The sequence below is a fragment of the Strongylocentrotus purpuratus genome, unplaced genomic scaffold, assembly GCF_000002235.5.
Source record: "Strongylocentrotus purpuratus isolate Spur 01 unplaced genomic scaffold, Spur_5.0 spur5_scaffold_16, whole genome shotgun sequence".
Taxonomy (NCBI): domain Eukaryota; kingdom Metazoa; phylum Echinodermata; class Echinoidea; order Camarodonta; family Strongylocentrotidae; genus Strongylocentrotus; species Strongylocentrotus purpuratus.
Window position 1 is genome coordinate 18,564,157 of NW_022145601.1, and position 19,982 is coordinate 18,584,138.

The window sequence follows — 19,982 nt, forward strand, 5'->3', positions numbered from 1 at the left end:
ATTTGCCACTTTGATATCATTCATCTCGTGGAAATGATTGACAGTCCATTGTTGAATACCATATCCTTCCTGGACATAAACATCCTCTCTACATTAGTCATTTCTATTCTCACATCATTTTATTTTCATCCTCTCTTCTTAGATGGAAAGCTTTGTGTCAATTTTCACCTGTCATCTTATTTTACTGCATTCATGGGAGGATAAAACCGAGAAAATCTCTCAAAATTTTGCTCTTAATCTAATTGTTTATAATGCCAGAACAGATCGATCTGTATGGAATATTTGTGATACCGATACACCTCCATATAGGGTAAATTGATTTATTTTTTGCGGAGTTGGTAAAAGCTTTGCTGAAGGAAGTTTATTGTTTGAATTCTTGATGGATTGTGGGGGGGGGGGGGGAGAGACCTTGATCTTGTTTTATTGATTCAATTTGGCAAGAAACAAGATCTGTGCATAGAAGATGGATGAATTGTGTAAGGCTATAATAGTGTATGCATTACAGAATCAATTAGATTAAAGAAGATGAAGAAAGAATAACTGTATGTATTACTGATTTATATTGGATGTTAATAGTATGGGAGATGTAACAGAAATCAGAACTAGTTGTTGCACTTGTATAGATTCCTGGTACCGGGTTATTTTTAAATAAAATTGAATTGGAACAAAAATACAGAAAAAAGAGTGAGGAGATGTAAAATTGTAAATTTAAATAACAAAAATATTTGTGCAAGAAATGGGGAAAAATGAAAATATTAATGGGAAGTCTTCAAGGGAGAATGAAAAGGAGAGAGAGGAAGAGAGACAGAGACAGACATACATACGTACACACATACATACGCACATACATACATAACATACACGCATACACAATCAGGGTGTTCATGTACATGTATAGGAAATAAGATAGGTAACAAAACATAAATAATAATGTTATGTGCAGGCCGTCAATCCAACATACATCTCAGGTCATACATTTCCGCAGAAATATATTAAAAAAATCCAAAGAACTGGATCTCACTTGGGAGGCGAAGCTTTGATTTGAGGGGTTGGTGATACTCTCCCTGATGGGACTTAATAGGATTAGAAGCATTTTACCAGTTTTACTGAGCCTGAAATCTGCTTGAGTACAGGATTAAGATTACAATCTGATATCTGTCTGAGATTTGATAGGGAGGGGACCCTGGGGGAATCCCCTTAGACAAGAAGGGTTTCATCTGACATCAATAGTAAATACCCTTGTTTTCCCGAGAAGAAGTCATGCTTTTTTTTTTTGTTCTTTCATGTCGTATACATGTATGTTGATTTGGTCGTTGGTTGTTTTTAATGGCGTTCAGTCAGATTTGACTATTTAGGTTGATATGTTGTTTGGTTATTTTATTGAAATATAATTAATTGCTGATTCCTCCTGAAGTTTGGAGATGGTGTCAAAGAATTTGAAGATAGGAAAATAACATGATTGAATGTTTGATTTGTTCACTTTGTGAAATAAAGTGACTTAGCCATATTTGGTCTTTCATCATTTTGTAGTTTTTAGGGGGAGAGGGGAGGGGCTTGTATAAGATTATAGATTAGGAATGGAGGTTCTGAGATATGAATAGAATATGAATAAAAATTCATTGCTATTAAGTGCAGAAAGTGGGTGTGAAAGTATTAAGCCCCACTGTACTACTTGTAGCTACTTGTGCCCTCTATATAGAAAACAATGCCTAAGCGGCGCCCGTTGGTCCCCCATGATCCTCTTTTTCTTATGTTAATTGAGAGCTGAGTTAATGAGATAGCCACCTGTCAGTGACCACGTTGGGTGGTCTAATCCCTCCTGGCCAAATTAGTACAGACAGGATTTAAAGGTTCTTTGCTGACTGTTCTGAAAGCTTATTCCACCTTGGTGCTCCTACAGCAGAGATCCTGTTGTGACTAGACGACCGATGATCTCGAGTGGAACATTCACACCCTCGTGTTGGCCTTCGTCCACAAAACCTAAAGATTCAGCAAGAAATCCCCAAAGCTGTCATCACTGCTGAATTTATTTGCAGAGATATTCAGTGAAGTTTGCAAATTTGTCTGAAGAAGATGGTGATATTTCTTTGTTTGTGCAAGAATTGATTAGAAGGAAATTCAGCAAGGAATCTCTCCACATTGTCATACACTCTAAGCTTCTTGGCCGATATACATCAGCAATTTTCCAGAAATTGTGATATCTAATCCTCCAGTAGACAAGGATTGATTTAAAGTCATCACTTTACATAGACTGAAATGTACACGTTGATGAATTATAGCAGATTTAGAGAGAGAAAGAGAGGGAGAGAGAGAGGGGGAGGGAGGGAGGGAGGGGAAGGGGAGGGAGGGGAAGGGGAGGGAGGGATGGGAAGGGGAAGGGGAGGGAGAGGAGGTACAAGTTGTTAAATTTATATGGTATACTTGCTTCAATATGCTATTTATACAGTTGACAAAATTGAAATATCTAAAGAAATTAAAAGTATGATGATGTGAGCAGAATCGAACCATACATAACAGCTTAGAAAATACATCATGGTATTTTTTTTTGTAATTCAACAAGTACTTGTAAACTTGGCTAAAATAGCTCATAAATCTTCTCCATGGGGATTTTCATGAAGTTAACTTTGAGATTGTCTGACGAAAACCCGGATTTCCCTAATGTGTCAAATTAGTTTTTGTTTTGAACATCTGCTCTGGCTAAAACTTCCTGAAATACGAACTTTGATCATCAGAACTCTTCCTGTTTTATCTTGTCTTTGCCAGGGAAAACAAATATTAGTTTCAATTTGAATTGAGAGTAATAGTCTAGCTTTCTATGCGCCATCTGTAGTGGTAGTTCCCCATTGGTAATTGTCATAACGTCATCTCTTAAAAATATAGAAAGTGGAAGTAGTCGGGGAATGTTACAGAAGAGTTTGAACTTCCAACAGGAGAGGGAGTCAAAAACATTTCAAGAAGATCTACACTTTATTATTTGTAAATTGCGACCATTTTGAGCAGGGATCAAACTAAATTTCATTTTGTTAAGCTAGTGGAGGTAGCCCCCATGTAACTAAAACTGCCAACAATAATCCTGGAGCCCTTTTAATTTTTTACAACAAAGCTCTGAAATGCTAAAAAGGACACTACCTGTGAACGTGCCAAATATGAAAGTGCTGAACCTCTGATAACTTTGAAGAATGCCACAAAATGAAGTAAAACTGGATATACCTTAATCCTTATTATTATTATTATTATTATTTATTTGACCAATCGGAAAACATACAATGAGTATAACAATCAGATAATACATAGACATTTCATAATACATTCAAACAGCTTTATGAAAGTGGAGAGGAGATAGAGAGAAGGATACAATCTGCTGGTCAGGGGTGACAAAAGCAATTTAAATTGCTATTACTCGAAAGCATGTCACCCCCATGCATTTTAAACTGTGAATGCAAAGTATTTGGCATACATGTAATGTAATTTCATGGTAATTTGGCTCAAAGTATTTGAATAAATATACAAGTACTGATAAAATGCACTGGATAGACTAAATTAAATGAACTAGGGGCATCTATACACCTCTGGGTGAGTGAGGAATTCTTCCAGCTCTTGACCAGATTTTCCTTGCACAATTTATTAAAAAATGACATATTTAAGGGATTTAAATGTTTTCCATGCCCATCCATTAATAGAGCTTAATAGGGCTTCTGTAAGTGTATGAAGGCTATCGGTCGTTCCTACTTGTTTTAATTACTTAAAATTCACTTTGCTCATTTTGTTATAAAACTGAATTCAAATTGTGAACTGGTTCTAGGACAACCTGCATGCATTCGACCCTTTACACGGCAGATTTAAACCAAGTTTGGAGGTTCCACTGCGATACGCATGAAACTCGAAATCATGTCGGTGGAAAACCCTAAACAAGTCCACCATGAATGAAGTATAATGGCCCCAGCGGTGTGGAACATTGGTGGTGAAATTATCATTATGTCGCCAGTCGCAAATGAGTGATTTGATCACCAAGAGCGGTCATGGAGAAGTCAGCATTGTTCTCTCTGCGCCTTTGCAGGTTGTGCATGGGAATCAGAGGGTTATACTAAAAGTTTTTTTTCCCTTTGTCAAAAGTTTGCTGCCTCTCAAGCGGAATATTTCTTTTCAGAGATGAAGTGACAATTAAGCAGGTGTTCTGTCAGGACAGGACAATAGGATAAAGCAAGAATTATGTAAAATATTGTAGTGGGCATATATATATAGATATATTTATTACTTTTGTTTTGTTTTTAAGAGCTCATTGGAGCATACCGGTACTGATATTCGATAGGAATTGTTCAAATGTGAACATAATTGACTTTCTATTTTTGATGTGATGACAATTCGTCCTTGTTTTCACGAAGTGACGGTAGTGAGGAAAATCGTCACGCAAAGTGAATGCATATTTTTTGTTCACTACCGTCACTTCGTGAAAACAGCGACGAATTGTCTAAGGCTGTGATTGACATATCATAGATATTATAGAGAAGTAGTAGTAGAAAATGTGGTTACCGGTAGCTGTCCATCGATTCTCTCTCTCTCTCAATTATAATAAAAGAAATATGAAGCTGTATTTCTGATAGCCTACTCTTGATTACACTGCAGAAGAATGAAAATTCAAAACAAAGGAACTTTGATAATGTTAATATCATTTTCGTTTTATCATTTATGTTGACTGAGAACGAAAAAGTACATATTATCAATTGGAAAAGAAGTCAATGCAAGGATCTCTGTTTTAGAAGCTACCCCTATTTAAGGTTTTGAATACTCGCTGTCATATCCATATCACAGCGTGTAAATTAAATCAAGAGGTATGTGCAACTTGGGTATGTGAGTTTGTTTATCAAGTCAGACATTCATGTATGAACGAAGAGATCGAAGGTGCTAAACCACATTTTCTTTCCCGCCCGATTAGCGAATCGACGAGCCGACCATTTTCACACCACATTCTATTTGGTGATGGGCCAGGCATGGGGCGATGGGAAGATTGAAAACACTGATTTTACAGTTTAATTGGTTTGCCGAGAACTGCATTTCCGCCTGCAAATGTGATGTGTGCCCCGGTGGAGGCGTTTCGTGTGATATTGCATTTCATGATCAAGAAATATGCATTGCGCCGTCTCTCAGGAGAGCCTGTGATGTGGGATGTTGATTTCAACATTCAACCATGGTTGATGTAGATTTCAATATTTAACCATGGGTGGTGTTGATTTCAATATTCAACCATGATGATGTTGATTTCAATATTCAACCATGGATGATGTTGATTTCAATATTCAACCTGTGCTTGTTTTTCTCTGCTATTTCTCTATCTATAAGCCCAATGTAAATTATCTTGTTTATATTTTGAGAAGGAGACGGGCAAGATTTAAGAAGAATAAAAGGTTGGAAACATAATTTTTTCTTTAATACAGTTGTTTTTTATTTCTAATCGTTGAGAGGAGGTGGCAGCTGGGGAAAATAAAAATGTTAAAACACTCACAAAATATGATTGGTGTCATTTGCACGTTCTACATGTATGCTCTTTAAATAGAAAGTTCAGCAAGTCAAGGAGAGAGATAATATGTTTTTAATGTTATTGGAGTATGCTATATTAAAAAGAAGAGAGATAGAGATGAAAGAGAAATTCATATATGGGTTTGCATGCTACAAATGCAAACTTGGAAAGAGGAAAACATTATAGAAATATAAATTTTAAAATACATGATTAACGGACAAAATTAGATACAATCCAGAGTCCAGAAACGCATTCTTACGATTGATTTATAGGCAATGTGGATATATATTGTAGGTAAAAGAAAGACAGAGGTAAGAAAGGAATTGACAAAGGTTTTGAAATAAAGAAGTGTGTCTATTTAAACTTGTTTGAAATTCTCATCAATTTTCAAAAGAGCTTGACATTTAAATGGGGAAAGATAATCATCATGGAACAAAGCTTTTAGATGCAACAACATTATTAAGATTACCATCAAAACTATCACCAATATACTGCAAGTACATAGTCAGGAATCTAGTCTTTGAACAAACATGCTGTTAAGCCCTTTTATGCTGGAGAAAATCATCCGTTGTCTTGGAAACCACACGATAATGATGCCGTTTGCTCGAGGCAAAGAGATGATCTAGATACATGATGGTGGGTTTGGGATCGGTTTGTTTCATCTTGCATTACACAAAGTACATGTACTTCACTTTGTAGGTTATCAATATTGTCTGCTTGGAAAAGTTTAGTAGAAATGAAATCAGTCATGCTCTAATACTACTAATTTTCAGACCTAATTGCAGTCCACTGCATTTGTTTATTAAAGGGGAACCCCAAAGGTTGGTAGCAAACTACTCTGGAGAAAAGGAGAAAAATAGGAGAAGTATAGACTGGTAAAAGTTTGAACGAAATTGGACAAAAAAGGGAGAAAGTTATGAATTTGTGAAAGCTGTAATCACTATAGGTATTAGCTCTTCAAATTGGCTGAAACGGTAATGTCTCTGTGACGTAGTGGCGGACAACTTTCCCATTTGTTCCAACACTTAACATGTCTAAAATTCCATGTATTCAAAAGTGTATGACTCCGAGGTTCTTTTCTCTGCAGAGGACCTATTATAAAATATGCTAAGACACAGGAGAAAAAACAAAAATTAATGTTAATTTTGTACACAAAAAAACAGAGTTATCCACAACTACGTCACAATCCACCGACCAAAATGCCAATTTGAGATTCGCATAGACTTGATCTCATATTTCAAACATTCATTACTTTCTTGTCATTAGTCCGATTTATTTCAAACATTCTTCATTCTGTTTTTTTCCGCTTTCATACATATAAACCTATTACAAAGGGCTGGAATGCCCTTTCAAATTGTCCATTAGAAAAAGCTTTCTTGGTATGAGATATAGGTCGTGATCGCAGTTTGACAATTATTGTGATGATGATGATGGCTAGCGCTTTTCAGTTGCTCTCGTAATGTGTTTGCAATCCCCTAACGACACTTCTGGATGCGTACAGTTGGCCGTCGCTGAATAGCAGCGTTTTAGACGTGTGCGACCTTTTACCTTTGAAATTCAGACCTGTTTAGCGCTAGATGCATCAAACATGATTTTTGTCTGAAGAAAGGGATGCATATTTATGATCCATTCTTGTTGCTTGGATTATTAATCCATCAAGTTTTGACATTTTAGGATAGTATAATAATATAGTGTATACTTTCTGATGCCAAATGCAGCTGTACTGTAGCTGCCATGTTAGCTTCCCAAGTAGTTTGTCAAACATGAGTGCCCTCAGTGTTGGAGAAAGTAGTAAAAAGATAAATATCAAATTGATGCATCAAACAATGACATTGAACATTTCCCACTACGCTCCAAGGCTCAACACACCTATTGATTTTTCTCATACATCCTGAACCTTGGTGTCCATGAGCCGTATTTCATAATGCTCTGTTTATATCCATGCCAGCTTTTACATGTACTCGACCAATGTTTGCCCATTAATTTTTTAAGCCTTCTCATCCCCAACATGTATACTCATTCGCTCAGTATATCACTAAATCAATGTTGTGTCCTTGTCTTTAATGTGGTTCGTCAGTGAATTATCATGCCACATAGCCTCTGTTTGAATATCGCCTCTGTTCGAATATCGTCTGTTCTTGCAAAGTCAGAAGGGCGTTATTTCTGTACTAATTATATGAGTTAACGACCTTCTGGTTCCAAACTGACAATACATACAGTATGTATGTGGGAGAGTACTTCAGGACTCGAGGCCAATGCAAGTTAAAATGTCAGGGACAGCCGTGAAAAGCAATTATGGAAGGATGAATTTATGATCTTTTCTGTCCACATTTGTTTACTTACCTCGCAATACATTACATGTATTTTTATGTACCGTAATTAAGAGAGCATTAACGACGGTCCATTAAGGACACATAATAAAATACATAGAGTTAATGTGCATATACCTGTACCATGTATATAGCACTCTTACAAACTGAATATTTGTTCCACTGTGCTCATTATACATAGTTGATAATTACCCGATTTAAATAGGTTTCTCAATTTTTGTATAGTTTTTCCCAATTTTTCCCAATTTTTTTTAGTTTCTAGTGCTCACTATCACCCCTGATTATGATGTTTCCAAAACATCCTTGCAGGTTTACATTCGATGCAAAAGGATTTTTGTATGTTTCAAAGAGATACCACCTTAGCCCCTCATAAAGCCCCTCTCATACTTTTATGAATGATGAACCTTAAAATTGAATCATTTTTCTCTACTTGCTGGATGCATATTGAAAAAAAAAATCTAGGATCAGTGATAAATATAGGCCCCCCACCGTTCAACTACCAAAATATCTTTTCCTAGAGACGCATGTGTCCTCCTTGCTAATGTTTTCATAAAACAAGCTCGAGGGTTAACGAGCATCGATTCATCATGCCCTATGTTACAGAGCAAAGCATTGATTAGAAAACACATTTGAAATAAAGCAAGGGGCCATCACTTAATTATCTTGCAGCCCAATCACAACATTGTCTGCGCTGAAGTCTACGTGCAAATCAATACGTCTCGTTTGCATTGATTCGATATCGAGAAGTGCTGTAATAGCGTCTGGAAATTTAAGTCAAATAACGTTTTTAGTAACCTATGGATTTCACTGATGGTGTATTCGTAACCTTTTCGTTCCTCTTCGTTGAGTGTTTTTTGTTTGTTTTAATATTGAAACAAAACGGAAGATGGACACAAATAGGCCTTAGACCCTATGGTCGAAATGATGCTTATGGGAACAGTGTTCAAAAGTTGCAAGGGATAATTGAAAAAAGAGCCTTTTGAAATATTGCCTCCCATCTTACTACCCATTTGTAAGACAAAAACTTCAATACCGGTACATGAATGTGGGGTAATGGTAGCCTGTCCTTCAGGCATTTGATACATTTTCCCTTTGTCTTTACTTGATAGATGAAAGCCTACTTCCAGACTAAATAAATCCCGCTTAGCCAGGCGCTAGTGAGGTGGAAACTTGAGACATGTAGACCTGCATGTACCAAAATGGCTCTATGTTCCATAACATTTTGTTTTGAAGATTTAGCGTTGTCTATCCTCCGGGCAGTATATTTAACTCTTGTTTTGCTATATAGAGAGCTCTTCATTACCATATCTTTTCATTTTTGTGCTTGTCTATAGGCTTATCTGTTTTTTAGTTAAATCTACAGGGGGGAAAACAACATTGGCTGCCTGCAAAAAGGCCATTGCTGCCAATGAGAATACATAGCTCTAACAGCTTTCTTGCAGCCCAGGTGATAATAACTGTGCGACTCTTTGGCTGTATAATGGAAATTTGTATTATGCAATTAAGATACTCAGGTGTGCATACTGCTAAGCAATTAGAGATTGTTTCAAAGTACACGTACAGGTGCACTTCCAATGAGATTGTGCACGGATGTAATAAGTCCAGTCATCCATCTTTATTTCCAAGCCATCAATTTTGGTTCTTATGGTTTAAACTTTTGTATGAAATATCAAAATATGTAACCTTTGCTGAGAAGGATTTGGAACATGCTTGTGTTTCCTAGAATTAGCATGTACAATGTAGTATTTCCCCCCAAAATGCAAACTGAACAAATTCTATGGAAAGCTCAAAAATATCTTGGGTAATCTTAAAAAGAGCCTGTGTAGTAAGTATTCCCTAAAGGGGGTTTCCCTTTTTGATACAGCAAATCCAGAAAAAGCTCCCGTGAACAAAAAAGGAAGATTAACATTTTTTATATACAATATTGTCAGAAGATATGAGCAAGAAAAAATACATTTTCAGGGAGTTTCTAAAAGATAAAACCTCAAGAAATTTCTATAGAAAAAAGATGAGAGACAACAGCTTTCCTGATCCTGTTAGGATATAATTTAGTTTGGAACCAGAAGGGTGTTAACTCATATACTCTAACACAAACGTATGCCCTTCTGGCTCCAATAAGACGATATGAAGTTTGCTATTAAATATGAAGTATTCATGTCTACGCAACCTCAGGATTTGAACTCTCTCCTGTTTCTTGACAAGGGCCTAGAAAGTTTTAATCTGTAGGGCATCATTTAGCAAATGAACATTTACGTATCGCATTTCCCTTCAACTGGCGGCCTTTCAATTTCTGCCCAATACTCCCAGATATAGATATATATTATATAGCGTAAATGATAACTAATCATTGAAAATATCTGCATTCATTCTACACAACAAGGACTATCGGATGGGTAAAAGGTTCCTAGATATTTGTTTTCCATTGGTTTTGCGGCAAATCTTGCACGGCATTGTGGACAGGTATGTCTCGCTTAATTCTCAACCCGCGAAGAAGGTAGCCTCGATGATGGATTGTGGGTAAAAATGAAGGTTATTCCGCAAGTTTCTTCCTGTGACTACCTGCGGCTATACAGGCTAAAGGACGCTAGGGATTCATCAATCAATCGTTTGAATACCTGACTTGTTTTCTTTGTTTGTTTTCCTGCTATTCAGGTTATAACTGCTTCCGAAATTAATGTTAAATTTGCCCAGGGATTTCAATCATAAAATATCACAATATTTATGCTTTTGGGATAATTTGGAAAGTGAGATGCAGGCTTGAGAAAAGAGCGCAATCTGTGGATTGTCATTTTTCTTTTTATATATTTTCAGTTTCTTCTGATTCCTTTTTTGTTAATGATGAAACTCAGTAAAAAGAAACAAAGACAAAAACAAAAACTAAGAGCAGGTAGAATTCTACATTTATAACTGCTAATTCAATAGAACCTATTTATATATTTTTCTATTTAAATTATCTAAGGATGGAGTGAGGACAAAAACCGCCTGTAATTCAATTTGATTGGAAGAGCTGGGAAATGAAATGTAACTCTATCAGCGAAGAGACTTTTGAACCTTTGGAAATTGCGCTCAATATATTGATTTAAAAGTGCCAATAACAAGTGGTGATTGCATGCAAAGAGCAGATTTCAAATTGTAGTGATGATGGTTAAATTATGAGAAAAAACAGACGATTCGGTGTACTGTTCTCGACTCTTAAAGGTAAAGACCAGTATTGAAAACGCCCCAATTTCAAAAAATGAAATGGAAGCTCTCATTACCAATCATGTGAAAGAATATGTTTTGACTAATACATGATGATAAAAAATTTGCCGGGAAACCGCCTACTAATTCATATATTTGGTAAATTTGTTTCTCTCATGGTCTGTGAGAGATATAGGGTAGTCCCATATACATCTTTCTGTGTATAGTGCTTGTAACTTTACGAAGAATGGGTCAAATTTCTTATCATTTTGATGATTCCAGAACCTTGCAGATGCTAGATGCTAGATGACCAACCTTTTCTGATCGATTCCACAACGTTTCTTTCACAATGCAATCGCATGACCATAACTGGTCTTTACCTTTAAGACTCCGGCAGTAGGCATTGTGGTTTTACAAAGACTTCTGGATCATTTCTGCTAATGCATGTTATTTTGCCCTGTTTTTTTGCCGATCTATGTAATTAATCAGCTATGATTTCCCTGTGTTGTTCTTAAGGAAGAAATATAATGTGAAATATATATTTTGCCAGCAATAACTACCATAGGTTTAGTCCAATTGATTTATTCATTATTATGTTATTAGGGTTTTTTTTGGACAAAGTTTTCAACATCTTTTCATTTCAGCCAACGTTAAATCTGTGTTCCATTTTAGATTAACGGATACCCATGTCAATATGACATAATGGGAAATAGATAATAAGCAATTTGAAGAACATTATAATTCCCTTTTTTTCATCATTTTTATGCAGGCATATATTGTATGAGAAGCCAACATCTAATATAAGTATTGACATATGATTAAAAATAAGGGGGTGGATTGCTTTAAGGATGTTTATATGAAAGATATTGATTTACATGTCAATTAACATGGGGGTGGGGGAGTCCATGAGAAATACTGAATTTACATGTCGATTTTTAAACAGAAATCAGCAATTTCAAGGCAATTTCTTTAGATAAAGTTGCTTGTCAACGTTTGCTACTTCTACTGATCAAGTTTGGAAACTGTTATTATCGCTACAACCTTGAACTTAATGTGTGTTTGATCGATTAGGGGTCTGGGTACCAGAGGGAGAGGGAGAGAGAAGTGGTGGAAGATGATAAGTTGTATAGATAGTAATAGAACGGGGGAGTGGGATTGGGTAGAAATGGAAGGAGTTTTATAAGAAGTATTTTAGAATGTAGATACAAAGAGGTGAAAAGGAAATCCACAGAAAATATACTTGTAGTTTATGGAAAGAGAAGGGAAGGGGGGAAGAGAGGACTTGGTAGGAAAGAAAGACTTCCATTTTGGTTAATAAAGATTCATAGAGATAAAGATAGAGAGAGAAAGAGAGAGAGAGAAAGAAAGAAAGAGAGAGAGAAAGAGAGAGAGAGATGAGGAGAGAAGATGTGTAAGAAGAGGGGAAAGTGAGAGTGGAGGGGAGGATAGAAAATGAAGAGAAAGAAGGGCTAGGGAGAGGGGCAGAGGATTTTAGGTGAGAAGCCAAAAAGTTGATGATTGAAAATGAGTCACAGAGCAGTAAAGAAAGAAAACATGTAATAGGGATAAGAAACATCAACCCCATAATGCACAACAAAGAAAGAAGGAATGAAGAAAGAAATGATGCAAGAGGTGTGTGTGGGGGAGGGGGAGGGGTGCTTTATGGCAAACTGCTGAATTTGCTTCTACCATAACATTTGGAATAACAAAGAAGACCTTCTGACCCACAAATCAGTAGCAGCACATGATTTTCCGTTTAGTTTCAGTAGGAAAAAAAAGCATCAGCGGTTGCCAATAGATCAAGGATTCTCTGGAAGAAAGAAGCGGGAACAAGATAGATTGCAGAAAAGCATAAAGGGGAACTCTTAACATGATGGCATAGACTTTCAAGATAATCGACTCATGGGCAATTGAATACATTATTATTAGATCATCTGCTTGGACCCTGAGACTAATATTTACTCATAAATTCTAACACAGAAGGGCTGTAATCTGTGCCTGAGTAAACGCTCTTCTAAACAATTTACAACTTCTAAGTCTCACTTTCACTCTTGAAAGATCATATTGTCTGTTTGGAGCCATATATGGGCATTGATTCATATAATTTAACACAGAGTATATGTGCCATTTGTATGCTTAAAAGACAACATATCACAAAAAATACTATAATTGTGGTGGCCCTGCAGGCGTTTAGTTTGATCAGGAAGCAATTGGTCTGAATCGCCCTCAAGGAAATCCGAAGCTACCACTTACCTTTAAATCGTCACCCCTCTCCGTTGCCGATCACCCCTACCATTCTGCAGAGACCAAGATCTGACACCCCCAATTAGCATCTTCATTTGAGATAACGCATCTACCACTTCCATCCCTATTCCCTCATCATCCACCCCTTAGGACCAGTGGCGTATCCAGGGATTTGTAAAGAGGAAGGGGAGGGGGGAGGCACCATTTTGAAGATTTTCTAACAAGCAAAGTTGATCAGAATGTTGATTAGAATGTTTTCAGGTGCCTTTTGGGGTAAACAAAAAAAAGGGCACTCTTTTGGGCATTTAGGATACATGTAAAGCACATTGATTTTTTAAAAGGGGGCGTTGGCCGGGTGTGCCCCTCCCCCTCTCCCCAATCAATCCAACAGTGCCCTTAGGACCAGTGGATGGGAAAGGTGGTATCTACCGGTCTGGAATTCTTGGGGGTTATCTCCGTCCTCTCTGGTAGATACATTAGGAGTAGAAGAAGATCTTCTTAGCGGGGCTCGGGGAAGTAACAAATAGGGTACTTGGTTCTGGTCCAGTTCTTAAGTAGTGGTCTCAGATTACAGCATGATATTATAAGTGTCTCTTCTTTATGCATATCATGCCAGAACATGTACTTCACAGAGGTCTGTTCCACATGTATAGAGATAGCCCCATTTACATAATATGGCAGGCTATTTAAGTCTAGAACTACCTAGTAGATCACTGTAGCACCACTCATTGGAGTTTGGGCATGCTTTTTTCAAAGTTTGAAAGTTTCTAATTCTATAATGACATTAAAAAAATTGAAAACTTATCTAATGTCTGAATTCCTTAGTTAAGACGTAGTGTATTTCACAATCTGATGTAATTAAAGTTGTTGAATTATATTTAATTATGTTAAATTATTTTCGTTCAATGTACTTACCTTGTTATGCGCCTTGAGCATCTCTTTGGGTGGATATGTGTGAGCATTATAAATGTTGTTATTATTATTATTATTATTATTATTATTAAAGACTACAACTAATACCTTGATTAGGGCTTGGGTGTCATGATGCAATGCTCAAAGCAAACATGGACATTTTTATTAAGGAACGTCTTCTCTACAAGATAATTCTGGAATGCACCTGGCTTAAGAGAGTCTGTTTTCTTTAGGCATAAATAATGGCTTAAGATTAATTTGAACCCTCAACCTGGTGATTGAGAGCTAGAGCCTAGTGTGTAATTTGCTTTTCAAAGTGATTTCTTGATTGGTCTTCCTTGTCCTCTGTTGAGAACTTGAGAGCTGGAAGAAAGTTAAACTTGGTGTATAATAACCTGAGCAGACCATTCCTGAGAAGAGCAATAGTGTGTATAGAGGAGGATATCGAGTTAAATAACAAATAGAGAAATATCAAACTCCAATGTATATATTCCCTTTGCGGTGCAGATAGAATATTGAAATCAGAAAGCACATCCTAAATGCACGATAGCATTTGCAGTCGATGGTTAAAAGAAATGTAGAAAATACTAGATGTATTTGATACCGCGAACATATTTATTTCCAACTTCCATGTCATTTGATCTCTGTATATTCTTCAGTCCACATCTATCAAATACTATTTGACAAATATTGCTATCAAATTCAGTGTTATTTACTCAGGCCTTTCCATGTAACACTATCTGGCTACGAAGGTAACCCACATGTTTAAAGTACACCGTAGATGATTGTGTTTTCTTCAGACCGTTTAGAAAGCCGCATCCTGGCGTGTCTTCCGTGACAAGAGGAACCTTGTCCATCCGAGTCCTTCGAAATGATAAATGAAACGAGAAATGAAAACAGGCATATTGGTTACTCCCCCCTAGGTGTGCACTTCTCGTTATGACGATCGCAAACAACCTTTTCTTCCGTGATTCAACCGCTTTGCTTCGTGACGGGCATTGTGCGGTAATCTCGCCCGTGGCTGCCACGGCGACGTTGCATACCTCCTCATTTGCATACGATCAGATTTTTGTGGCGTGTGCTCTGGTGACAGTGCAGTCGTATTGTCAGGTGGTTTCAATGTACATCCATTGTGATGTTATCCTGTCATTACCCTGGGGCAGAATACCTCAGTTTTGCTGGGTCTCGCATAAACATGTTGATCATTACATGTTATAAACATGAAAGCAGTCCAGGGGAACCTCATTATAACAAACTCCTTTAGATCGCAAAAATAATTTTGTTAAATCTAAAAACAGAATATAAAGAAGTTGGACTTGCAGAATTCCTTTGTCACAATAAGAATATGTTAGAGATTTTCTTTGTTATCAGGTAATTTACTTGTTTGATAATATGGCGGCAATTACAAAAGTCTTTAATTGCAACACTATACTGAACACGCATTTTCATAAAAACCTTCCCTAAATGAAACACCAGTTCTTTCTTTGACAATATCATGATGAGAATGAATGTTGTGTCATAAGGAATTGCAATGCAGAGAAGAAGAGAAAAACATCTAGATATCCCTGGAATCATGTTTCATCCCCAAAGTAAACTTGCTACCCATCATAACACCACTTTGTGTTAAAGGTAGTCTTGTTGTAAAGCTAGCCTGTGGTGCCTGGCTTTTCGCTGACATCCTTTCTTGAACCACCACCTGAGGGGTGTTTCACGAAACCTTTTTACAATGACAAATGACAAAAACCAGTGACAAATCTGTTGATAACCAATCAGAAGCAAGGATTTCAGTAGCTTATAACAGCAACTGTCATTTGCCACTTAGGACAAGTTTTGTGAAACACGCCCCTGATGCTAATATCCCCACGCACGATTTGCTACATCTAGCGTCGTTGATGAACGTTAACAAAAGAGTAATGCAAGAGAGACGGAAGATTTAGGTCAAGTCTGTGAGGAGTTGTTATTTTTTTAGGGTATTTACACATCCTTCCTTGGCGATTTTATTACACCTGCAATAAGGAGAGAGATAACCCAGCTCTTGCGCAGAGAGGGAGAAAGCGCTTCGGGGGCAGTGCTCTGTATTGCAGCGAAGATCTGCGTTCCTACGGTGTTCCAAGTGTTTTTGGAGGATGCGTTTGAGTAATGAGTGCGGCGTGAGTTACACGGTCGTGATACGGTCGCCTTTGTTTAGCTGCGAAAGAGGATGAGGGAATATACAGGCTAGTTCGATATCTACCGAAGATTGGAAAAGGTTGGATGAATTTCTTCATCTGAAGACAGTGGTACTCATGTCGAGATGGAAATGATCTGCGTAGGTCGGGAAGAAGAAAGTTCAGAGGGATTCTGAGTCTTTGGGAAAGATGTAATAAGAGAGAAGTGTTTTTTTGTTTTAATATAATGTTTATTTAAGGCAAGAAGGGCATCAACCTTTAAACATAAATTGTACATGTACGCCTTACATGAATATATATTGGACATTTAGATCGAACTAACATGAAATACTGTACTATTTTCTTCTGATTAGGATCAGAGGGGCATTAAATTGTTTTAAATTACAAAATGTAACCCGTCTTACTATCAGCAGAAGATATAGATGTACCCCTCATTGATTCCTTGGCCCGTTGCACAAAACTTACCATTGATGGTAACTTTGTCATCAATGGTAACTACCATGGAAACCTTGATTTTGATTGGCTGTTGAGCCCTGTTACCATGGTAGTTGCCATTGATGGCAAAGTTATCATCGATGGTAAGTTTCATGCAACGGGCCCTGTTTGATTTCAGATTTCTGTTAATTAACATAATGACATATTGACGTTTCTAATGATTGAAAAGTATGCCCAACCAAATGTTTACAGTTTGAAAATATGCAGCAGAAAACAATTGGTCTTAATGTATCATGAACAAAATCAGACCATAATGTATAGTCATCTCCTTACCCTTAACTACCACGTACCCCACATTGCAATTACGACCCACAAGGAAACAAATAGGTGGCCCCCGAGCTCCGTACCGATTTGGATCACATTCATTCCTACATCTAGATTGCCATGCTATGTGGCCGTCGTCCTGTGGGAGTGTTCTCCTGGATGCGGGGATTGCATCGCCTGATGAGGGATGACACGGATAACATGTGATGAAATATTTAGTCATGGATTGCGTGTAGTCTTGCCTCCAAACACCGTTGATGGCTGTTATGTAGTCTTGCCTCCAAACTCTGTTGATGGCTGTTGTCCGTTTCAGTGTTATAGCGAGTGTCAAGAAATGAAGGGTAATGGTTGTGAAGGGGTAATTTAGTGGTGGTTATTTTACCTGACTGCTTAGAAAACATAAATGCTAGTTAGTAAGCAACCAGAGGACCGACGGCTTTAGGTCCTCTCCGAAGTTGACGTTTTAGGGTTGGATAAATCAGATATTTTACAGGTTTCAGTATTCTGTAACCATTTCTGTTTGCATGAAGAGGCATGTGGCTTGTGTTAAGAGCCAGAAGGACGTTAACTCCTATCATTTTACACCAACACCCTTCTCGCTCTCAACGGACGTTATTATTGTGTATGCATTTTTTTTTAAATAATTTTTTTACCATTTTCATTGAGGGTGAGGGTTGATGGTTGATTATTGTTTTACCTGACTGCTAAGAAAGCATGTATATGCTTGTAAGTAAGCAACCGTTGAATCAACGACTTTTTAGTCTTGGTAATGAGGATTAATGCCTTACCAGAGGGCACGAGGGCATTGGCTTGGTTTGGAACACGGGCCCTCTCGGTTATGAGACCAAGGCTCTACCACTGAGTCATCGTGCCTCCTTGCGCCTCCTTTGTTTCATATTTATTACATAGTCAAATGAAATTAATCTTCACCCAAGGATAATTTACATTTTTAACCCATATTCTGAACATAAGAGTCATTGCTTTCCCTCACACTCACCGCTTACAGCCCTTTCTGTAACTGATTAAAAAACAATAAAATAACACCTTGGGTGCAGACTAGCAGAGATGGGTCGTCGTCGTGTCAAGTGTCGGAGCCTAGGGGATGTTTCCATGTTCAACCTCTAGCGACTCCTTCCAAGATGATTTAGTATTGGGTGTGCAGATGAGATTCCATAAACAACGAAACAACCAGGCATACACTTAAGGATGTCTCCATCTGTAATTTTGTATTATGCTTTGAAAAAACAGAGAGGCTTTTAGACCCAAAGCTGTCGAATACTTATCACAGATTTCTTCTGTTTTGGCAGAAAATTGTTTACTCTTAAGGCTCTACATTTCATGTGTTATCAGAAACTTTCACGCTCTTGAAGATAAGGATAGGTCTGATGTGTAGATAAGAGAGGAGAGAAACAAGTGATTTAGAAAACAAATCTTTAAGCAATTTTGGAACAAATTCAGATTTATCTGTAATAATAGGAGAGACCAGTCCTGTAAATGTGTTATTTGTAATTTCTTTACTAGTACTGATAAAAGAATTGAAATGCTGGGTGATGGGAGAAACGGTCTTTTGATAGCCAGAGGGAAATTAACCCTGTGTAAAATTTAAGTTGCTGGTCAATAGAAGAAATAGCTGTTGCAGGTCGATAAGAAGAAATAACGGCTGCTGCTCGATAAAAAAAGTAACAGTTGCTGGTTAATAGAAAGAAATAACAGTTTACTAGTTGATAAAAGAAATAACAGTTACTGGTTGATAGAAGAAGTAACGGTGACTGGTTGATAGAAGAAATAACAGTTGCTCGTTGATAGAAAAAATGATGGTTACTGGTTGATAGAAGAAATGACGGTTACTGGTTGATAGAAGAAATGATGGTTACTGGTTGATAGAAGAAATAACAGTTATACTGGTTGATAGAAGAAATAACGGTTACTGGTTGATAGAAGAAATAACAGTTACTGGTTGAAAGAAGAAATAACGGTTACTGGTTGGCAGAAAAAATAACATTTACTGGTTGATAGAAGAAATTGTCTTTTTAGAGCCAGAAGGGTCCTTACTCTGTTTATAAAAATATATGAGTTAAAGCCTGTCTGCTCTCCTTCTAAACAAACAAAATTGTTGGTTGATACATGAAACAAATTGCTGGTGCAAAGAAGAAATTAAAAGAGCGCTGATTCGTAGAAGCGGTACCTCGTTGATGGATGAGTCGTCTATGGAATGATGGATGGGTAATCCCCCTCGTCAGACACCAAGGAATCCGACGCTGCCCACACAGCTTGACAGCTGAAAATATGAAATGTCTTTGCTTAGTTCTTTGAACTTTTCATTATTAAATACAATTTTCTTGAATTTTCCCCACAATGAGAAGAGTATGATAGCATAGTTTACCTGCCTTTCAAAGGGAAGTCCACCCAGATATTAAGTTGGTTTTAATAAAAGCAGGACAAAAAAGAGGAACAGGTAAGTGAAAGAAACTCTCATTTTCTTAATTATTGATGATGGATTGTTTTCCATTCAGGGGTTGTATAGAAACATATTTGCAATATTTATATCTAGGGTGTATGTATGATTGAAAATTTTCTGTAGGGAAAAAATAAATTTCTGATATTTTTTGTGTGTACAGAGTAAATGGGAAGGAACCTCGCATTATTCGTCACACAGAGTTGCCAATTTTTATTTGATTGATCGCAACTTCAAAAATGCATAACTTTCATTAATTTAAAACAATCATAGGAGCTGGACACGGATGTGGGTAAACAGGACTACGCGAACATCTAGCATCAAGAGTTATTACAAAATTTTGTATTATTACTGGTTACATCTACATTTAAGATATATGATCACATCAAGAGCCTTCCTTTTGATGGACTGTTTCTGCC